The sequence below is a fragment of the Hyperolius riggenbachi genome, chromosome 7 (assembly GCF_040937935.1).
Source record: "Hyperolius riggenbachi isolate aHypRig1 chromosome 7, aHypRig1.pri, whole genome shotgun sequence".
In the NCBI taxonomy this organism is placed as follows: Eukaryota; Metazoa; Chordata; class Amphibia; order Anura; family Hyperoliidae; genus Hyperolius; species Hyperolius riggenbachi.
The window spans coordinates 266972644-266997222 of record NC_090652.1 but is presented as its reverse complement, the minus strand read 5'-3'; positions in this window follow the sequence as shown (position 1 = coordinate 266997222).

Sequence of the window (24579 nt, the reverse complement as noted above, 5' to 3'; positions counted from 1 at the left end):
TTTAAAAAATAGGTCTATTTATTATAAAAAAAAACTATAAATATAAAAAAATAAACATCCCAGGAGGGATCAGAGCCCACCAACAGAGAGCTCTGTTGGTGGGCAGAAAAGGGGGGGAATCACTTGTGTGGTGAGTTGTACGGCCCTGCAGCGAGGCCCTAAAGCTGCAGTGGCCTATTTTGCAAAAAATGTCCTGGTCTTTAGGGGGGTTTAAGCTCGTGGGCCTCAAGTGGTTAACCTCCCCGGCAGTAATACCAAGGTTGATTGTCAGTACCAAAAGTGGTTATCCAGAGCCACACCCAGAGAAATGGGCGGGCACATGTGCAGAGTGTGCAGCGGAGATGTAAAGAAATCATGTGGGTCATGTGATCTGGAGGTGGCGAATGGCAGCAGAGAGTGTTCTGCTATGAAGCAGCCTCTGGAAGCCTGAACAAATTACACATGCTCCTGCACACGGTTTTTGTGAGTGAATTGGGAGGTTTCTTTGCTAATTGGTTGCACTAGTGGTTAGGGAGAGGGAGGAGTAGGGGCCCCCAAAGCCTCTGGGCCCCCCTGTGATGGCAGGGGTTGCAAGGATGATTGCTACGCCTATGGTCCTTACTCATAACCCCTCTGAGTAAGGAGGCATTTTTGTCTGAAGCCTGTCAGCCATTTTACTTCATCTTGTTGAAGCCTACGGTACTAAAACTTTGGATGTCACTTATTGGAGTGTGCAGATACTACGTCTAAGACTCTACTGCAATTGGATTCTGGCAACTCATGATGGAGTGAGTGAGTGTAGCAGTCTCTTCCTCTTGTTTCGTTTGGAACTTGAGGTGAGAGGTATATGGAGGCTGCCAAATGTATTTCCTTTTAAACAATACTGGTTTCCTGGCAGTCCTCCTGGTCCTGTGTCTCTAATACTTTTAGCCATAGACCCTGAACAAGCATGCAGACGATCAGGTACTCTGACTCAGCTGACTTAGATTGTACTGGATTAGCCATATGCTTGTTTCAGGGTTTTGATTCAGACACTAATAATCGGAATCCGAACATTTGTATAGCCCTTTTTTTCCTTTCGGACTCAAAGCTCTCAAAAGCTTCAGCCACTGGTACGCGCTCCAGAGGCCACCCTGCAGTGTTAGGGAGTCTTGCCTTGGACTCCTTACTGAATAGGTACTGACCCTAGCCAGGATTCCAACCCTGGTCTCCTATGTCAAAGGCAGTGCTCTCAAAGCGGTATTGTCACCATAAAATCAAATTTTAACAGCAACAGTCTGAGTGTATTAAGTAATAAAGATGCTAATCCTGTATTCAAAACTTGCAAAACTTTTTCTGCTGTTATGATTTGGAGTTATCACATACTTTAGGAGCACTGGCCCTTTAGTAGTCAGTGCGAAACAGTTGAATGCTGGGGGTTCTTTTTATCTAGATTTATTCCTCCTCTTCCATTTATTTCCCTGCCTAGCCTGTCTGAAACATGATCCTCTGCTCACTTGTGTTTACAAGCAAGGCTGAGGTGACTCAGCGATTGGAGGAGAAAAGAAAAAAGACAGTGCAGTTGCTAGTATACACCTCAGTGGGAGTGTCTGAAGACTCTGGGAGGAGGGCAGCTAATGAATACACAATGAGCAAGAGAGGGGGGGGGGGGGGACAAGAGTCAGAGAGGATATGATGTCAGTGTTAGCTTAGCAAGATGGCTACTGCCTAGAATAGGATTTTCTGCTTTTCCTTTATAAAATTCACAGGAATCATTACGTGGATAGCACAATACATCTGTTATGTAAGTAGAACTAGTATTTATCTACTTATATATGTGTTTTTATTTTTAGGTTAGCATGGGTGTCGCTTGTTCTTTAACCAGGACACTATAACAGGGCTGCCAGACAACAGGCATTGTTTACTTGTTTACAAGGAAATAAATATGGCAGCCTCCATATCCCTCTCACCTTGGGTTCCCTTTAAGAGGTTATTGTATTTCACCTTGGGGACACTGAAAACTGTACCATAGCTGGAGTTAGACTTACATTTTAACAAGAGCTAGTTATTTTTCTTCATTATGTGTAACGTCTAAATTGCAGCTTCAGAACATATTTATGATCTGATTTTGAGTTTTGTCTGCTTTTTTGTTACATAGCGTGTACTATTGTTGGAATGTGCTTTGTTGCTTATAATGGGAGTCACACGTTTACTGGAAGCAAGGCTCAGGAAATTAAAGAAATAAAAAAGCTCAATATAGTCATCTTGCTGTTCCTCACTGCCAGTTGCGTTTGATATTTCAGAATGCGTGTGTCTGAGTCATCGCAAAATTGCTCAGAAATATTTTGATATTGGAGTTCTTCCATGAGACTTTTACAACTACATTATTAACTTAAGCGGCGCATAACAGAGAACGCAACAACAACTGGAGCAAAATATCCCGCCAAGTGCCAGATTAAACAGATGCTAGGTTTTTCAGGCTTGAATAAATGGCTGGATGTATTTATTGGAAAGCAAACTTGAAATAACTAAGCTAGAATAAGGCATACATGATGCATGTAAGAAGCTTTGAAATACTTATGACAGTCGCTATAATTCATTATACAGAGCCAATGTACACACTTTTTTTTACCCTGCCCTTACCCAAAGCAGTTAATTTGGGTGCTAGAGGCACAATGGTAATTTGGGCACACCATAGGCACCTATGATAACGACCTGATTAGTTATAACTGCTCATTTGGGCATCAGCTGGGAGGGTTGCTTAGGGTTAGTCATAGGTTGGTAGGGTTGGTTAGGGTTAGGCATAGTTTGGGGGGGGGGGGGGGTTGGTTAAGGTTGGGTAAAGGTTGGGGGGTTGGTTAGGGTTGGGCATGGGGGGATTAGTTAGGTTTAGACATTTTTTTGGAGGGTTGGTTACGGTTAAGCATGGGTTGGGTGGGCTGGTTAGGGTTACTTTTCGGTTGGGGAGGTTGGTTAGGGTAAGGCATTGGATGGTTCAAGTGAGAATGGGGTCAGATTAAGCATACCAGTATTCTACTAGTGGCTATTTCTGTCACCCTTTTTACATGTTCGCACCCTCACCCATTTCTTAACCATATTGCCGGCGGCTAAATTATCTATAAGCGCCAATCTGCCGCTGGAGGTCAGCAAGTGGTTAAATACTCTGACTCTCGCGCCAGTGCTGTGGTGACGCCCCCTGCCTCTGGGGTAATTGGAGTGAGGGCATGCGCGTCTAGTGAGACGCAGCTGCGCCACCCAAGGACACTGATCCCGGAAGTCCACTCGGTCCACCCCCAGCTACCACAGAAATCCAAGGACTGGTAAGTAGCGTTACACTAGATAACGCGAGTAGCGCTATTTGTACAACACAACTGGCAGAAGTACCAATAAAATTGCAGTGCGCTACCTGCAAACAGTAATTTTACCTGCATTTGCTGAATATGTCCTTTTATTTCCTGTATGAGATACAGAATCTCAATAAAAGTAAATGAGAAATGTTCCTTCTGTGCAGCTACTGAGCTAAGCAGCCCCGTTTCCCTGGTAAATTCTGGTATGTTTATTACGTTTTATGAAAAAGAATGCCAGAATATTATTCTGATTTGTGTCTCACATTTATGTAGATAATGCAGAAATAACACAGATGGAGCACAGAGATGGGAGTCGTTTAGATGTAAGTAATAACTCTATTTCTAAGGAAAGCAATGCTGCTGTATTGACTACTCTGCGAATCTACATCAAATTAATTCCAGTAACTTCAGAGGCTGTTGTTAACACTTGTGTACTCAGGTGATGATGCTGGTAAAAGACTCAGGTGATGATGCTAGTAAAAGGCTCAGGTGATGATGCTGGTAAAAGGCTCAGGTGATGATGCTGGTAAAAGGCTCAGGTGATGATGCTGGTAAAAGGCTCAGGTGATGATGCTGGTAAAAGGCTCAGGTGATGATGCTGGTAAAAGGCTCAGTTGATGATGCTGGTAAAAGGCTCAGGTGATGTTGCTGGTAAAAGGCTCAGGTGAGGATGCTGGTAAAAGTCTCAGGTGATGATGCTGGTAAAAGGCTCAGGTGATGATGCTGGTAAAAGGCTTAGGGGGCGATGATGGTAAAAGGCTCAGGTGATGATGCTGGTAAAAGGCTCAGGTGATGATGCTGGTAAAAGGCTCAGGTGATAATGGGGGAAAGAGGGGCGGATGATGATGTCAGTAAAAGGCTCAGGTGATGATGCTGGTAAAAGGCTCAGGGGGTGATGCTGATAAATGGCTCAGGTGATGATGCTGGTAAAAAGGTAGGATGATGATGCTTGTAAAAGGCTCCGGCGATGATGCTGGTAAAAGGCTCAGGTGATGATGCTGGTAAAAAGGTCGGATGATGATGCTTGTAAAAGGCTCAGGTGATGATGCTGCTAAAAGGCTCAGGTGATGATGCCGGTAAAAAGGTCAGATGATGATGCTTGTAAAAGGCTCAGGTGATGATGCTGGTAAAAAGGCTCAGGCGATGATGCTGGTAAAAGGCTCAGGTGATGATGCTGGTAAAAGGCTCAGGTGATGATGCTGGTAAAAGGCTCAGGTGATGATGCTGGTAAAAGGCTCAGGTGATGATGCTGGTAAAAGGCTCAGGTGATGATGCTGGTAAAAGGCCCAGGTGATGATGCTGGTAAAAGGTTCAGGTGATGATGCTGGTAAAAGGCTCAGGTGATGATGCTGGTAAACGGCTCAGGTGATGATGCTGGTAAAAGGCCCAGGTGATGAAGTGTTTCAGCGTAATACCCGGATAGATCAGGGCAAAAATGAACATGCAGCCCCTACATGATACATGCTGACAGTATTTGTGTGTGCCCCCCCCCCCCCCCCCCATCCACCAGACATTAGTATTAAGTGACCTTTATGCCCCTTATTCCCCAGATGGCAGTATTGGGAGGCCTCAACCCCCGCAGATTGCAGTATTAGAAATTAAGTGGATGAGAATGGCACACCTTTCATAAATGTCCTGGTTGCATGACCTAGCAAGCCATGCCACTGAAAGTAACATGCCCCCCCCCCCCGCCATGACATGCTGCAGGGGCTTTTCCAGCTCAACAGTTCAATCCCCATTCCATCGGCGCAGGCTGTGGTGCAATTGCTCCTTGCACTTTGGATCCCCAGTGCTCACACTGAGGACCGGTCCGCCACATGAGAGACCCCAGCTGAATCCTCCATGTGGCGCTGGCCCGCAGTAGATCCGGACTCCATCTGCCGATTGGCAGGCTCCACTTTCAAGGACCCGGACTAAACCATCAGCACCTCTCCACGCCACCGAGGTAGATATGCTGGCACTCTGCACCACCGCAGAACTGACCACACTGCACACTGAGCTGAAATACGGATCAGGCTGCCTGGGCAACACACTGCTTTAACCCAGATAAGGTGGGCTCCCCTCCACTGTGATCAGAGCTTGTCCAAGCTGTTCCCTGGCCCCTGCTCCATTGGTTGTCTGCTGCCTTTGCCCGCACATTGGCTCACTGCTCACTCTGCAATTGCAGCCACCACTGAACAGCACATGTCGAATGGAACGCTTGCTGCCTGCCGGCATTGCTGGATCTCCCTGCCGCTGCTGATACCAGGCATCATCTCAGCAGTATAATATCTAAAGTTGTATAAAAAGGTCTAACGCGCTAAGAGTAAAATCAATAGGTATCCTCTTTATTTAAATTCTAAGTATATCATCCAATCAAGCAGATATATAAAATCAGATATCCCTGTATTCACTCATCCATCTTACACCACTCTTACATACACACACTTAGAAGGACCCTTCTAAGCAAAATGTGTAAAAAATGAATTTAAAAAAATTTAATAAATCAATAAAAAGCAGGATTAAAAGTGGGGAAAAAATGATAATCTCTCTCTTGAGGGAAAAGGTTGCTCAATGGTATCCTTCAATAATTTCTACACAAAGTGTCCCTCACTCCTAGAGTTTATATCCCAAGAGTGTCCTTCAACTCTATCCTGCTTCCTCAATCAATAGAAGGCATTGATCTTGGAATATGTCCGATATAAGAAAAAGTTCCGCACTTACAGTTCAATCCGCATGTATCCTCAAGTGTTTCATAACACCTTCAGTGATCCCGCTCACCACCGCAGGACTCGGACCGTCTGCTCTCAAACTGTTCACGTACTGCACTTACGCTGGTCTCTGAGCGCAGCATACGTCACTTCCGTATGTTGGACACCGTGATCCGCTCGCCGCACTTCCTTCCAGCTGACTCTCGCTCGTACTGGTTGTATTGGGTGACGTCACCACTCAGAGTTCGCTGGAACTTGGTGTATAGGTGTCTGCTGCGCGCTTCTGCGGTATACCTAATATCCACGATCTCCACCAATCTTACAGAGTTTGAGTGTAAAAACCTTTAATATCTAAAGTTATAGGTAAGCCACTGGCCCACTCAAGCAGGCTCAAATGTGTCTCTGTCCCCATAAAGCCAGGTCCCTGACTAGGCCTCAGCTGGGACTAAACTGAGGTGAAGAGATGCCTTGGTGCCAGCAACCCTCAACATTCGGCTCCTGACCATCCGATCTAATCTGGACTAGGCCATAAGCCAGGGGCAAATTTTTGCAAGCATAGCCTCAGCCAGGACTGTTTTCCACCCATTGGGACCACCAGGAATCTCTGTCTCTATCTCTCTTCACCTGAACTTTCCAGGACTTATGTGGGGCATCTGTATATATAAGTAGAAAAAAACAACATTTTGTAAAAAATAATACCTTTTAATGGCTAATTAATAGAGTTAAATGATGCAAGCTTTCTGGGATGTAGTCCCCTTCTTCAGGCATATTTCCAGATGTTAGCTGAAGTAAAATACTGATGCAGATAAATGGTAAACATGAAGATGACAGTGGGACATCTGTAAAATGCTTCAGAGCAATTGAGCGCCACGTGAATCGTGGCTGCTCTGCTCAACATAGCACTCAGATGGACCTCTTGGGTCCTTCTCCACTGTATCATATATAACGTGTAATGTATTTGATAATGATGTCAATTTCTTTGTGTATCTTAAAGGTCCGTACACACGCCGGACTTTAGGCAACGACGGGTCCGTCGTTGCCTCCCGCTGGGTGGGCGTGCCAGCGACAGTCCGGCGTGTGTACGCTCTGTCGTCAGACTGATACGGCTGTTTCTGAGCGATCCGCCGGGCGGATCGCTCAGAAACAGCCGTATCAGTCTGACGACAGAGCGTACACACGCCGGACTGTCGCTGGCACGCCCACCCAGCGGGAGGCAACGACGGACCCGTCGTTGCCTAAAGTCCGGCGTGTGTACGGACCTTTACTGTATGTTGTTACTGTACCATCGCTGACCCTGTAGGTGCTAAAAATAATTCCCGGTACAACCCCCATTGTACTTGGCTAAATATAATGATTCTGATTCTGTAGAAGTGGCCAAAGAGCTTCGGACTTTTTCAGCAAAGCTTTGGGCAAAAGCCACTGCTGGTTTCACCGGGGGGAAGTTTAAGAAAAATGTCCATTTCCCGGCGAGCGGGTGAGTGGAAGTGTGGTGAGCGGGACTGACCTTAGGTGACACGACACCCTTAATGAAAGTAGACTTTGGTGTGGTGGGGGCAAAGTTGAATGTATGTTGGGCCAATGACTGGAAATGTTGTGGGATTAGCCTGGAGATGCCATGAGCAAGTGAGCCATTTTCTCAGTTATCATCCAAGGTTTATTGGCAGGACCAAATACATTTAGCATTGCCAACGCAAAACATTAGCATTAGCATGGGAAGGGGTGGATGTGGGAATAATGGAAGGGTTTATGGTGTTGGGGTATACAGTCCATAGGGCTGTGGAGGATATGAGGGACAGTATAGGGCAGTGATGGCTAACTTTGGCATTCCAGCTGTGGTGGAACTAAAAGTCCCATGAGGCATTGCAATACTCTGACAGCTCTAAGCATAACTCCGGGAGGCAGAGGCATGATTGGATTTGTAGTGTTGTAACAGCTGGAATGCCAAGGTTAGCCATCACTGGTATAGGGGCTATGTGAGGAGGATATGGGGGGCAGTATAAGTAGTATTCAGTCCATACAGTCTGTTGGGTATCATGTTCCTCTCAGTTGGTGGCAGGCAGAGACATATCGGGACGCTATTTGCACGGTTATTTCCTCTTCCCCAGTAGGATGTAGCATTTCCTCTCCTCAGTCATGCTAGAATCTTTCCCTCTTTCTCATCCAGAAAGGTGGGGTATACGGTATGCTATCATCAGCGATATAATTTGGTAGTTTTCAGCTTCTGTTATCTGGTAAGGTCCTCTAATTCCAGGTGTGTTCTTTGAAATGAAGACAGTTGACAGTCGTTTGAAGTAAGTTCTTGTAATGTGGCTGTAATTTGACCATTTTACCACTATTGCATGAAGAGCAGTTACAGAAGTTAGCAGCTAATTGGATCCCCTGTACGTTTCAGAAGATGAAAAAAAATGTAATACAGTAAATGCCCATTACAATAACTCCATTAGGAAACATTAGAGACACAGACAGGCTGAGGAATAGTAAGATATGGTGAAGATGGCAAGACTCCCAGTATCGTAGAAGTGCATTATTGCCACATAAATAAGTAATTGCTCCGTGGCACACTTTTCCGAAGGTTTTTCGTAGTTGTAATGTCTTTTTTGTTGTTGTTGATGTTGCGGATATTGTGAGCCTGCAGGGAATATTCCCATTTCTATTTAATTTTGCCTTTCTGTTCTACAGATCTGTGAAGCAAATAACTAAAAATTACATTTGCTATGCTCTAAATGTTGTAACAAAATAAAGTCGCTTATTTGTGTTTCATGATATTTGAAATATTAGGTCAGAAAATCTGACTGGCAGAAAGAGGAGCTTTAAAGAGACTCTGAAGCGAGACTAAATCTCGCTTCAGAGCTCATAGTTAGCAGGGGCATGTGTGCCCCTGCTAAAACGCCGCTATCGCGCCGCTAAACGGGGGTCCCTTCACCCCCAAACTCCCCACTGCAACACTTGGTCGCAGACTTGGTCGCTCCTGGAGGCAGTGCTAACGGCTGCAGCCCTGCCTCCAGTCGCGTCTATCAGCGGCACATCGCCGCCTCTCCCCCGCCCCTCTCAGTGAAGGAAGACTGAGAGGGGCGGGGGAGAGGCGGAGATACGCAGACGCGCGTGGGGCAGGGCTGCAGCGGTTATCCCTGCCCCAACCAGGAAGTGCTCCCCCGCTGCACCGAGGGGATTTGGGGGATCAGGGACCCCCGTTAAGCCGCGGGATAGCGGCGTTTTAGCAGGGGCACACATGCCCCTGCTATCTATGAGGTCTGAAGCGAGATTTATTCTCGCTTCAGACTCTCTTTAACCAAGGATTGAACTTCATACCAATCAGTATCCAATACCCCCTTTCCCATGAGAAATCTTTTACTTTTTTCGAATAGATCATCGAGGGTCTGTATGGCTGATATTGTGGTGAAACCCCTCCCACGGTGTGACAGTTTACTGTCTCTGAACCTTGTTGCATTGTGGGAAATAATGGCTTTTTTCCAGCTGCCAAGCAAGCAGTATCTCCCTCTGTGCGTAGGACTCTCAGTAATGAACATTCCATACAGATCACCTGGCAGAACTAAAGATGTCACCACCAGTGATACATTTCAGAATGTAAATCAGGGAGAAGAAAGATTTTACAATGGGCAAACAATGACAAAATAATTTATAAGTTAATATTGTAAAAAAAACAAAAACAAACGAGCAGTTTTATTCATTGTTACTTTCACTACATTTCCTCTTTATAGTCAACCTATATTATCTAAAACTCTTGTCTCTCTTCGTCGAAGGCACACTAGAAAGAAGAGTTTTAAGTCAAGCCCATAGTCACATGACCAAGGGGTAAGCTCTCCTCAGCAACCTCAAGCTAAGCTCTCCTCAACAGGAGAATCAGCTTTTCTCTTGCACTCGATGGCCCGATGGGAGGCGGTTTATGCCCCCTATCACTGACTTGCCTGGTGCAACAGAATACCCTAGGAGTTCGGGGTGACCCAGAACAACTAGGGAAGTATAGGTGACTAAAAGAGACCGCAAAGCCCTCCCACTAAAAAGCAATGCTCAATGCAGGGGCGCCTCTAGGCATAGGCAGTACAGGCCATTGCCTGGAGTGCCATTGGTCCTGGGGGGCGCCATGTTGCTGGATTAAGCCCCGCCTCCAAATTAAGCCCCATCCTGGACTAAGCCCCACCCCATGGGTGTTCTATTACTTGCTTCTGCTGCATCTACTTAGCGTAAGTTGCAGGCAGCTGCCATCTCTGTGCCTTGTGCATCTTTCTTTCCCCCTTTGTGCCTCCTTCTCTCCCTTTTGTGCCTCCTTCTGTCTCCATGTTCCTCCTTCAGTCCCCCTGTGCCACTTCTGCCTCCTTCTGTGTCCCTTTGTGCCTCTTTCTGTCCCCCTGTGCCTCCTTATGTCCACTTTGCCTTTATTTGTTCCCTTGTGCTACATCTGCCCCTGTTCCTCCTTCAGTCCCACTTTGTGCCTCCTTCTGTTTCCATGTGCCTCTTCAGTCCCCATTATCCACCTCTGACACCTGCGCCTTCCTCTTTCCCCTTGTGACTTCTTCTGTGCCCCTTTGTGCCTTCTTCTGTCTCCCTGTGGCTCTTTCTTTCCCCCTCTGCCTCCTTCTGTCTGTGACTCCTTACATCTACCTCTGCCATCTTCTTTCCCCCCTTTGTGACTCCTTCTGTCCCCCTTTGTCCATACTTCTGTCTCTCTTTGTGCCTCGTATTGTCTCCCTGTGCTTTCTTCTGCCCCTTTTGTGCTTTTTTCTGTCCCCCATTACAGATTGTGCCTTCTTCTGTCCCCTTTTTGCCTCCTTCTGTCCCCTGTGTGCCTTCTTCAGTCCGCCTGTGCCTCCTTCTTTCCTCCTGTGCCACCTTTTGTCCCCCTTTGTGCCTCAATCTGTCCCCAATGTGCCCCCTCCTGCCCCGCTTTGTGCCTCATTCTGCACCACTTTGTGCCTCCTTCTGTCCCCCTGTGCCTCCTTCAGTCCTCTCTTGTGCCTCTTTCTGGCCCTTCTTCTATACCTCCCGCTGCCCCTCTGTGTACCTCTTTCTGTCCTCCTGTGCCTCAGTCTGTCCTCCTTTGTGGCTCATTCTGCCGCCCTGTGTGCCTCCCTCTGTCCCCTTGTGCCTCCTTCTGTCCTCCTTTGTGACTTCTTCTGACCCTTGTGCCTCCCTATGTCCCTCGGTATTCTCTGGCGAAACGCTGCCGCAATAAGTGTCATTTCTGGTAAAATTCTGCCACATTACAATTACTTTCTGGTGAAACATTGCTGCATTACAATCATTTCCTGGTGAAGCATTGCTGCATTACGATTATTTTCTGGTGAAACATTGCTGCATTACAGTTTTTTCCTGGTGAAACATTGCTGCATTACGATTATTTTCTGGTGAAACATTGCTGCATTACAGCTATTTCCTGGTAAAACGCTGCCGCATTACGATTATTTTCATGGGGAAAGGAGGGCGCCACAGGTTTTCTCGCCTGGAGTGACAAAATGGCTAGAGGCACCCCTGGCTCAATGTAATTTGCCTTCTTAAAACAGGAGGTATTTGCGATAATTCAGCTTTAAGTGAGCAGCTGTGGTTTCCCACAATGCATCACTGCTGAATATGCAAAAGTACACTTAGCGTTGCTTTTTAGTAAGAGGACTTATCAGGCTCTTTTAGTCCCCTGTACTTTTCTAGTGGTTCTGGGTCAGCCCAAGCTGCTTGGGTATTCTGTTGTACTGGCCCAAGCCCTATGCTAAAGAGCCATATCAATCCATGCCATGCACCGATGAGGACTAAAAGTCTAAAACAGGCTGTCTACTTGTTGCGATGTTGTAGCTCTGCTAAATTTATAAGCTATAGGCTTGCTATACACTATTGAGACTTGCCTGGTGGAAGTGGAAGTAGTAATCCACATCATATCCTCTCCATGAAGGCACTTTAGATCACAAAGGGATATTGTTTCTTTAAGGGAAATTGACTCATAGAAGACCACCAGTGATACACTTACCCTCTCGGTGATCTACATGTGAGCTCTACTGCCAGGATGTCCTCCAATGCCATTCCTGGGTCTCTTCCAGGAGGGGGTGATTGCTGTCTGCTCACATTCACTCTGGGGTGGGAACGAAGCAATAGCACTGGTGTGAAGGCCAGGGTTATGGCTGATGGAACACAAAGGGTAGCCTTGGGACCTTTCTGGTCCAGCCCTGTACCACTAACATATGGTGTGCCCCAAGGCTCGATACTATCTCCTTTGTTGTTCACCATTTACATGCTGCCACTCGGAAAAATCATCCCAAAACGCGGTGTGACATACCACTGCTATGCTGATGACACTCAGCTATGTTTTTCATTCTAGCTTAACATGACAGACCTCATTCCAAAAATATACACATGCTTAGCTGAGCTTCAGGAATGGATGAATGACAACTGGCTTAAACTAAATGCTGAAACCAAGGTTCTTGTTATCGGAGGTCAGTAGCTAGCAGCAAAGCAGCTTCAGACTCAGTCAACCCCACTGAGGGTAGGGAACTCAAACCTTAAAGGATACCCGATGTGACAAGTGACATGATAAGATAGACATGTGTATTTACAGTGCCTAGCACACAACTATGCTGTGTTCCTTTTTTCTTTCTCTGCCTGAAAGAGTTAAACATCAGGATTAAAACTATAAAACACTTTCCTAGCAAAAGATGGCTTCTGAGAGCAGGAAAGAGATAAAAAGGGTCAATAGTTCATAGATTTTAGCTCTGGCATACTTTAATGAATGTGTCATTGAGCAAAAACAATAAAACAGTACAAACTTAAAAAGGATATTTAAATATAAAATAAAACTGTGGAATATTTTAAAAAGTCTTTTTTTAGGAGAAGGAGGATAGATACAATTGTTTATTTCATTTATTTTCACCTTGGGTGTCCTTTAATAGCTTCTACACTGTGCGCAGCTTGGGTTTACTGACTGATGGGGAATAAATATTCAGGAATCAAATTTCAGCTGTTGTAAAACATTTATTTTTTTACCTAAGTAAAATTGCAAAAATTAAGCACCTCATTCCTTCAGAGAGTCTTCCAACCCTAGTTCACGCCTTCATCACATCATGGCTGGGCTATTGCAATGCCCTCTATGCAGGCCTTCCAAATAAAGACCTACACCGCCTGCAGCTAGTACAGATTGCTGCCACAAGGCTGTTAACAGGCCAACCCCGCCATTGTCACATAACAGCAATCCTTTGTTCACTACATTTTCTACCCATAAAATAGAGAATCCTGTTCAAAATTGGCATGCTAACATTCAGATCCCTACACGACCTAGACCCTGGATATCGAAAGGATTTGTTGCGTCACACCCCCCACAAACTCATATCAAAAGGATCCAATAACTTGACCAACCTCAGAGTCCAGGTAACCTTTGGAGCCAAAGCTTTCTGTCATGCTGCCCCTACCATTTGGAATGCTTTGCCACACCCAATCAAGACAGCTCCAACTCCGGACACGTTTAAACGAAAACTGAAAAGCCATATATTTTAGGTTGAACACTTTACAGCCATGTGAATAACTCACTGAAGGAAATTTCACACCTTTAAGCAGGTTAAAGAACTTTATGCTTCATATTTGTGTATTTACTTGTTTCTCTCACCCAGCTTCCCCTCCAGAGTACTTGAGATGCAGAGAGGGGCAATAGGCCGGGATACAGATTCTCCAGTTGTAAGTGTGAGCTCCCGCTGAGAGGAACCCCATGTAATTATGCAGGTCGTGGTTAGCTAAGGCCAGCTATTCCTAGGATTCTGATAAATAATTCATGTTAAATATACCTTTACAATCCATTATTTAATATTGCCCAAGGTGTTGCACTTAAATAATAAGGAACATGACAAGAACAGATGCTACAATACTTCAACTCGTTACTGTACTGTATGTGCTAAATTATATCACCGCAATTCTGGCATTTTTCACAAATTTGTAAAATCATCTGAGAAGTACAACTTAGATGTATTTTACTCAACTAGACTTAAAAAAGCAAACCAGGGTTCAAAGGAAGTTTAAATAAGACATAGCAGCACCCCTTCCTCTGTTCGGGCCATTTCCGACACTATGCGCTGCTCCTTTCATCCTTTTTTAAATGTGAAATTTCTTATTTTCTTTAAAGATGGCCAAAACCCAGAACTCCTTTTGGGTCATAGCTCCATGCAAATAAAGCGTGGACATTAATCGGACTTGAGAGATGGCACAACAGCATCTCAGCAATACTTTGTGGGTGTGCGAGAACCCACCCCTTGTACCAACAGGGTGAAGATCTGTCTTGTTTGAAGATAATGGTCCGCACCACATCCAAGTATAAATCAGCTTGATTGAAGATCCATAAAATGCATGTTTCGGGTTACATGCCCTTTTACAAGCCGCTGTGCTGCTACACCGCATTTTATGGACATTCATCGGACGGCATGTTCGGAGCTCAGTTTTTCCTATTGTGCACTAGTAAGTAGCAGTAATCTTGGGAAAGCATGGCTACTGGATCTAGGATGTGTTATGCTGCAGTGGGCGTGTTTTGGGCATCCGATTGCAGCTACTTCCTCCCCTTCCTCTTTCCAGTGTTTGGCAAACCACTTGTGGAGTATAAAAAAGTGGTGGGCGGGAAGTGTGAGTATTGTAAAGTTGTAAAGTAAACATGTCGGCATGCTCCATTTTAATGGTAAGAACTGCTTAATGTACACTTTAACCATTTCAGCCCGTGGGGATTTTTCACCTTATGCATCAGAGCAATTTTCACCTCCCATTCATTCGCTAATAACTTTATCACTACTTATCACAATTTATTGATCTATATCTTGTTTTTTCCTGCCACTAATTAGGCTTTCTTTGGGTGATACATTTTGCTAAGAATTATTTTTGTATAAATGCATTTTAACAGGATTAATAAGAAAATTGATTATTTCTCAGTGTTCAGCCATTATAGCTTTAAAATAATCCACACTATCATAATTAAAACCTATGTATTGTATTTGCCCATTTGTCTCGGTTATGACACCATTTAAATTTTGTCCCTATCACAATGTATGGCGCCAATATTTTATTTGGAAATAAAGGTGCGTTTTTTCCATTTTGCATCCATCACTATTTACAAGCTTATAATTTAAAAAAAATGTTCGTAGTATACCCCCTTCAAATGCATATTTAAAAAGTTCAGACCCTTAGGTAACTATTTATGTCTTTTTTTTTTTTATAGTAATTTTTTTTTCATTAAAAATGTTATTTGGGTAATATTTTGGTGTGGGAAATAAACAGTTAATTTTTAATGTTACTATATGTGTAAATTGTAATGTAAAAAATATGTAGATGTAGTTTTACTACTTGGCCACAAGATGGCCACCTTGAGTTTTTTTGTTCCTCCTTGTGCTTCTCGCTAGCCGGAAGCACAAGGGGGATACGGCAAATTTTACGTGCAGAAAGACTGAAGCCTCTTGTAAGAGCGCTTCGGTTTTTCTGCTGGGGACACGGATCGGTGATCGGGAACCATGTTCCCGTTCACTGATCCCAGGGCTACCGGGGACAGCACGGGGGCGCGCCCGCGATCGCGCACGTGAGCGCACCGAAGCGCGTCACCGCAGCAGAGCAGCCGCCTGGACGTAAGCTTCGCATCCGGGCGGCAGAAAAGGTTAGAGACACTGAAGCAAAATAAAAAATTATGATGTAATTAATTGGTTGTGTAGTACGGATAATTACTATAATATTAGTAGCAAAAAAAAATTTCTCATATTTTTATTTTCAGTTATACAGTTTTTTTTTGTTGTTTTTTTAATAACATTGTATCATTCTGTAATATTTGCAGTTTACACACTACTCAGCATTTTAAATGTTTTTTACAGAACAGGCAGTGAACTTTTGACCTATCCTGAACTGCTCTCTGCAAAAGAAAAAATAATACAGTTAAGATAACAACCTTCAGAACACAGAGCTCTCTGTGGGGGAGATTTAGCAACCCATTACCGCTGACAGTTTTTTCTTCTTAACCTGTTCTAACCAGCAGGGAGAACAGTTCTGCATGATAATAAGATAATAAGAACCTTCTTAAATCCTAGGCATTAGTGGAAATTTAGCATGTACTTCTAGAGCTCAGCTGCACTACAGTTAAGAAAAGTATAAATCCATCCCTAAACTGGCGCAGATTAAGTGCTTGATAGCAGTTCTACAGATGTAGAACTGCAGGCTAGACATGATTGCAGAGTGCAGGCTATATATGATTTGTGATATGCTCCTCCCCCCTGCTGAATTCCTTCTCAGAGCCTGCTGCTATCAATACAGCAAGTGTATTGGTTACCTCAGCAACAGCAATTCCCCTCACACACTGCACTGTCTGAGAGACCTTCCTAGCTCCTCCTATTATACAGTAGTTTTAGAAGGAATCTGCACTATAGTTTTAGAAGGAATCTAATGATTTCTTAAGATGTCTGAGGCAGTTCTGCATGGATTTCTAAAACCCTACTAATATTTTGTCTCAGACACTCTTGATAAATCGGGCCCTGTGACTTTGAAAGTGGTGGAGCTCAATGGCAATTTGCATAGATAACAACTGGAGTTTCTTAACTCTTCCTGTACTGGAAACAATATTAGGCTTATGTCTCTACTCCTAATGCTTTATTTCTTAGCTGTACTACACATACAAATCATTATATCATAATTTTTTTTCTCTTTAGTGTCTCTAAGAGGTTTGTATTACAACAGTGCACACATCAACAAAAACTGGTAAGCTTTGACGTGAATTACTCCTTGTTTCAAGAAAAGGTTATGACCTATATCAGTACTATATTATCATTATTAATTTTAATGTAAGTCAATATGCAGTTAAATATTACTATAAATAATGTTTACATTTCAACGTGCACCAAGCCATGAATGTCTAACATTGCCTAAAAATGAAATAACATTTTTCCCCATCTTGAAATCAGTACTTTTTTGGTGTACTTTACAGACCCCCCCAGAAACTCTCCTCTTCCTACATGAGTAATCAGCTACACAAGGCAGGGAATGGGAATCAGAATACAAGTTTCTGTTGGCAATACTGAACGTATCTCTTCAGGTGAAACTGAGGTAAGACATCTAAAATAATATTGTGCGTAAACATTTGTATGAACATATAAAGCATGATTAGAGAGTTATGATTTTTCCCTCAACAAGAATGAAATTCTACTTTTGTAAAAAGAAAAAAAAAATCTGCTGTAATCAAATACCAGTGTTGCCCATTTGGGCTGGTCAATGAGAATGAGCTTTAAAACCGTGTAAATTTGCATTCAAAATGTGCAAAAACGTTGCATTATTTACATCTCATTGACCATCCCTACTACCTGAGTTTACACTGAACACTCTTAGCTGAGGCCTGAGGAAGAATCTATGCAGTAGGTTTATGACATATGAAGGTGCAGGGCAGGCAAAGGGAGAGATAGGCAACTAAGAGACAGCAAAATGGCAAGGGGTGAGCAAGAGAGAGGTAAAGGGCACAGGCAGAGAGAAAGTGGGGGAAAGGCAGCAAAGTGGTGGGGAACATGAAAACCACAAAGCAAACTTTAGTATTTGCCTGCAGAACACCAAATTTCGATGAAATTGGAATTTGGCTGTTCCGATCAACCCTACTCGTAACAGTAAAGTTGCATTAATTAATACAATGCTTTTTGCATTACATATGTGTACTACCCCCCCCCCCCCCCCCCTCACCATAGGACCACACTCCTAGCCTGCCCTGTACCCATATGAGGCTACAGCCAGGCTCTGGAATGGTGCAGAGGGGGAGACAGGAAGGTCCACAGGTTGGCAGCTTCACAAGCATGCCACTCGTGGCCATTATATGGGCATTATTATTATTTAGTATTAATATAGCGCTGGCATCTTCCGCAGCACTTGACATAATATATATATAGTCTTGTCACTAACTGTCCCTCAGAGGAGCTCACAATCTAATCCCTACCATAGTCTTATGTCTATGCATGTATCATGTAGTATATGTATTATAGTCTAGGGCAGGGGTCTCAAACTGGCGGGCCATTTGCGGCCCTCGATACAATATTTTGTGGCCCCCGCTGGCAAAAGCAAAAGAGACACGGAAGCAAACTATTTTTGCCTAGTTTACCTTATAGTTCGCTTCAGCGCTCACAAATAATCCGCCGCATCCCCGCCACTGAACGAGGGCTGCAGAGCCCCCAAATCCCCCAGGCAAACATCCACGACTGCGCTGAGAGGCAGAGCTTCCAGATGTAGCTCTGCTCCTCCTGACGTCAATCGCCGCACGGATCGCCGCCTCTCCCCGCCCCTCTCTGTGAAGAAAGAGTGAGAGGGGCGGGCAGAGGCGGCGATCCGCCACGATTGACGTCAGGAGGGGCAGAGCTGAAGCTGAAAGCTCTGCCCCTTCCAGGAAATGCCGGCGGATTCCCCCCGGGCAATTTGGGGGCTCTGCAGCCCTCGTTTTGCGGCGGAGGACACGTGAAATCCCTTATGCGGCCCAGCCTCATCCTGACTTTGCCTCCTGCGGCCCCCAGGTAAATTGAGTTTGAGACCCCTGGTACCCCTAGGGCAAATTTTTAGGGGAAGCCAATTAACTTATCTATATGTTTTTGGGATGTGGGAGGAAACCGGAGGAAACCCACAAAGACATGGGGAGAACATACAAACTCCTTACAGATATTGACATGGGATTCGCACTGGCTAGGATTTAAAATGGGGGACCAGGGCTGCAAGGCAAGAGTGCTAACCACTATGCCACTGTACTGCAGGAATCCAGGGGCATTGTAGGAATCAGAAAGACAATGGAGAGAATGACAGGTAGCAAGACTGCTCAGGTGTAGTATTTTTGTCCTAGGGAGATTCATTTTTATCTAATGTTGCCTCCCCTATCACATCATCACCCCCATGAAACGTTCAGGGAAGAGCTGGGAGTGGGCAGCAGTCAGTTCTTGCCTGTTCGCCAGATCATATGACCTCTCCTTCCCTTCCCACCCAAAAGGTTAAGTGATCAAGCAAGAATGCTTTTGCAGTGCTGGCCATAAGGGGTTGATTTCTTTTAGCACAGGGCAGTGGGTGAGGTCAGGTGATCTGCTCAATGCTATGGAGGGAACTCCAACTCTGCTGGAAAGAAGCGATTACAGAAGCCAGCAAGCAAGTATTTTTTAATCAGAATCATTTTTATTTTGCCAAATACAGTGAGAGCTATACTCGGAATTGTTCGTGGTTCACATGGCTGTTCGTGGTTCACATAATATATTAAAAGTAAAAAAGGTACGGATGTGCAATAAAAACAACTTTGTCAATCACTAATCAATGGAAATGTATCATATCTATTAAAAAGTGAAGATGACTTAGATCTTTAAAGAGAATCTGTAACGTCAAAACGTCCCCTGGCGGGTACTCACCTCGGGTGGGGGAAGCCTCTGGATCCTAATGAGGCATCCCACGCCAGCCTCCGTCCCTCAGGGGTCTCGCTGCGGCCCTCCGTACAAGATGACGTCATTATTTACCTTCCTGGCTCCTGCGCAGGCGCTCTGACGGCTGTCGGCTCCGAAGTAGGCGGAAATACCCGATCGCCATCGGGTCTGCTCTACTGCGCAGGCGCAAGTTTCTGGCGCCTGCGCAGTAGAGCGGACCCGACTGAGATCGGGTATTTCCGTCTACTTTGGAGCCGAAAGGAGCCACAGCGCCCCCGCTGGAGCCAGCAAAGGTAAATATTGAATTGACAGTCGGGTCTGTCGCCGGCTGTTCGGATGGCTGCAGCGAGACCCCCGTGGGACAGAGGATGGCGTGGGAAGCCTCATTAGGATCCCGAGGCTTCCCCCACCCGAGGTGAGTACCCCCCAGGGGATGTTTTTAATGTTACAGAGTCTCTTTAACTACTACAGACATGTTTTTCTAGTACTCTTTTGTATCCATTGCAGCATCTTTGGAGGTAGGAAAAACTGACCTTTCCTTCTGAATCGTAATGCGAAATTTCAGGAAAAATCTTAATTAATTTTGCCTGTAATTTTCATCATTCATAATTTTGTGTAATTTTCACATAAATTTGTACCGCCTTTAGCAAGGTTAAAACCATTTCTGCCGCCCGGACGTAAAGCTCACGTCCGGGCGGCTGCTCTGCTGCGGTGCCGCACTTCGGCGTGCTCCCGCGCGCGATTGCGGGCACACCCCGTGGTGTCCCCCAGTAGCCCTGGGATCAGTGAACGGGAACATGGTTCCTCAGCAGAAAAACCGAAGCGCTCTTACTAGAGGCTTCAGTCTTTCTGCACATAAAATCTTCCGCGTCCCCCATGTGCTTCCGCTTAGAGAGAAGCACAAGGAGGGAAAAGGTGGCCATCTTGTGGCCAAATAGTAAAACTACATCTACATATTTTTTACATTACAATTTACACATATAATAACATTAAAAAATAACTGTTTATTTCCCACACCAAAATATTACCCAAATAACATTTTTAATGGGAAAAAAAATTACAATAAAAAAAAAGACATAAATAGTTACCTAAGGGTCTGAACTTTTTAAATATGCATTTGAAGGGGGTATACTACGAACATTTTTAAATTATAAGCTTGTAAATAGTGATGGACGCAAAACGGAAAAAATGCGCCTTTATTTCCAAATAAAATATTGGCGCCATACATTGTGATTAGAGGTTCGCGAACCTTTGCGGAAGGTTCGGTTTGCGGAAAAGTTCGCGAACCGCAATAGACTTCAATGGGGATGCGAACTTTGAAAAATAGAAAAAATTATGCTGGCCACAAAAGTGATGGAAAAGATGTTTCAAGGGGTCTAACACCTGGAGGGGGGCATGGCGGAGTGGGATACATGCCCAAAGTCCCAGGGAAAAATCTGGATGTGACGCAAAGCAGCGTTTTAAGGGCAGAAATCACATTGAATGCTAAATTGCAGGCCTAAAGTGCTTTAAAACATCTTGCATGTGTATACATCAATCAGGGAGTGTAATTAGAGTTCTGCTTCACCCTGACACACCAAACTCACTGTGTAACGCACCGCAAACAGCTGTTTGCGTAGTGACGGCCGTGCTGGACTGGTGCGCACCACGGTGAGAGTGTAGGCCGTGGCGGTTTTCAAGCCCATATGGTCGCCGGGCTGTGGTAGCTCAATGATAGAGCAACAGTGACTGTCCAGCTGATCAAATTTGGTCTGACCACAATGAAGCAACAACCTTATTATCTTCTTGTATGTAGGTAGGCATAGGTAGGAGTCCCAGTATAGGTAGATAGGCATAGGTAGGAGTTCCAGTATAGGTAGGTAGGCATAGGTAGGTGCCTCAGTAGTTAGCTAGGCATAGGTAGGAGTCCCAGTATAGGTAGGTAGGCATAGGTAGGAGTCCCAGTATAGGTAGGTAGGCATAGGTAGGTGCCTCAGTAGTTAGCTAGGCATAGGTAGGAGACCCAGTATAGGTAGGTAGGCATAGGTAGGAGTCCCAGTATAGGTAGGTAGGCGCCTCAGTAGTTAGCTAGGCATAGGTAGGAAACCCAGTATAGGTAGGTAGGCATAGGTAGGTGCCTCAGTAGTTAGCTAGGCATAGGTAGGAGACCCAGTATAGGTAGGTAGGCATAGGTAGGAGTCCCAGTATAGGTAGGTAGGCGCCTCAGTAGTTAGCTAGGCATAGGTAGGAAACCCAGTATAGGTAGGTAGGCATAGGTAGGTGCCTCAGTAGTTAGCTAGGCATAGGTAGGAGACCCAGTATAGGTAGGTAGGCATAGGTAGGTGTCCCAGTATAGATAGTGAGGCAGGGCCTGGCTGGCACAGTAATAGCAATTACCAAGGTCCAGCTGCAACAGATAGGGCTGTATAATGTCAGTAAGCAACACACACAAAAAAAACCACATCAGGAGTACATTAGCTCTCAAAAGAGCTGTTGAGGGGTGCTATAAAAGCAATAACAATCAGCCAGGAGCAAGCCAAGAGCCTAACTAATCTTTCCCTAGGAGAAAAAATCTGCAGCAGCTCTCCCTAGTCTGTCTATTTGCAGCAGGCACACGAGTGAGTGTCATGGCCAGCGAGCCTGCCTTATATAAGGGGGGGGGGGGGGTGTGGGGCTCCAGGGCTTAGTGTAGCCTGAATGGCTACAATGTGCCTGCTGACTGTGATACAGAGGGTCAAAGTTGACCCTCATAGTGCATTATGGGGCGAATCGAACTTCCGCAAAAGTTCGCCTGGTGCAGGCGAAAGCGAACCACCAAAGTTCGCCTGGAACCGTTCGCAGGCGAACCGTTCGCGACATCTCTAATTGTGATAGAGAAAAAATTGAAATGGTGTCATAACCGAGACAAACGGGCCAATAAAATACATAGGTTTTAATTATGGTAGCGTGGATTATTTTAAAGCTATAATGGCCGAAAACTGAGAAATAATGAATTTTTTCCATTTTTTTTCTTATTAATCCTGTTAAAATGCATTTATAAAAAATAATTCTTAGCAAAATGTACCACCCATAGAAAGCCTAATTAGTGGCGGAAAAAACAAGATATAGATCAATAAATTGTGATAAGTAGTGATAAAGTTATTAGCAAATGAATGGGAGGTGAAAATTGCTCTGATGCATAAGGTGAAAAATCCCTGCGGGCCGAAATGGTTAATAGCAAAGCAATACATACGTGCTATTGCCAAAAATTGCTACATATGTTAACGAGAAAAGTGGGTACAAGTCATAAATAATTTTTCACAAAGACCGAGCAGTTTTTAAGAAAATCGATTTTAAAAATGCAAAGAAAAATGGTTTTTAAACTCAGAAAAATGACAGTTCCTTTGCATATCTAAAATGGATTTTCTCAAAAACTACAAGGTCTTTTTAAAAAAATGATTTTGCCAATTTTGTCAATGCGAAATGTGTTCTCATCACTACCTGGCTGTGACTTGTATGGCCGTCCTGCCTCCCCGTCACTCACACACAGACCTAAGATCTGCAGCAATATTCTCCTTAACATATGTGGCAATTTTGGTGACAGTAGCATGTATCGGGGCTTTGCTATTCAACGCTAAAGTCATCACGAAATTACGCAAAAATTACGCCAAATTACGAATGATTACACAAAGTCAATTGAATTTACAAATCATAATTACGGATGGGTGTAATTGCTAAATATTTATGTGAAATGTAGCGTAATTGTAATTAGCTGATTATGATCATCACTACAGACAGGGCAGCTTGGCAGTATGGGAAGCCGCTGGGCCTAGCTCCACCCTTGGCCTGCATGAGTATAGCCACACCTGTGACACCTGTGCATTAAGCCCATAGGCTCCACCCTTGGCCTGCATAAGTACGGCCACACTTGTGCAATAAGCCCATAGGCAAACGAGGGAGGGGTTACAGCTGCCCAGAATCCCTCTTCAGACCAGGGCCGGTGCAGTGTCTGGGGCAGGCACAAGTTGAGACTCCAGAATATCTGCAGTTGTACTGCAGCTCACAGCACCGGCCCCTTTCTTTCTCTGCTACAGTTGATTTTGGATGGAGCCAGCAGCATGTGTACAGAGCATGGGGCAGCAGTGTGTGTACAGAGCATGGAGCAGCAGTGTGTGTACAGAGCATGGAGCAGCAGTGTGTGTACAGAGCATGGAGCAGCAGTGTGTGTACAGAGCATGGAGCAGCAGCGTGTGTGCAGAGCATGGAGCAGCAGTGCGTGTACAAAGCATGGAGCAGCAGCGTGAGTAAAGAGCATGGAGCAGCAGCGTGTGTACAGAGCATGGAGCAGCAGCATGTGTACAGAGCATGGAGAAGCAGCATGTACAAAGCATGGAGCAGCAGGGTCTGTACAGAGCATGGAGCAGCAGCATGTGTACAGAGCATGGAGCAGCAGCATGTGTACAGAGCATGGAGAAGCAGCATGTACAAAGCATGGAGCAGCAGCGTGTGTACAGAGCATGGAGCAGCAGTGTGTGTAGTAGAGCATGGAGCAGCAGCATGTGTACAGAGCATGGAGAAGCAGCGTGTACAAAGCATGGAGCAGCAGCGTGTGTACAGAGCATGGAGCAGCAGGGTCTGTACAGAGCATGGAGCAGCTCTGGGGGACTTAATAGAGCCAGGTATGAGCACAGCCCTGTGCCCTGCTGTGTGAATGCTTCACTTTCCCCTTCATTACCAATGTCAGCTGTCCTCATTATTATCTGTATCCAAACTGCTCCTGATCAATCCCACTGTCGATCGGGAGCAGATTGGACATTTAGGAAATAATCACCAGATCCTGCCAGTCGGATGGGAACTTGCATTATGCCCTACCATATTATTATACTGAATTGTGCATGGCTGAGGGAGACCTTTCAGGACTCCCCCCCCCCCCCCCCTCCCCTCTTGAAAGCCCTGGGTTTGCCCCTGAAGCTCTAGCACAAGCAGTTTGTGCCAGAAGAGGAGTGTGGGTTTGAAGTTCCAGAGGGTCCCGGGCAGTGGCAGAGGACTGGAGGACAGTGTATGAAGGATCAGAGCCTTCCCTCTCCTCAGGTAAGTATTTACCTTTTGAGCTTTTGAACACCTCAGGTTCTCTTTAACTCACACATACTCACTCTATTATGCATACTACTATTCAGCAAAGGAGCACACTTTTGCTAGCTCCATGTCAATGTTTGGGGTTAGCGACATACCCGTTAAAATTACTGAATGCACACC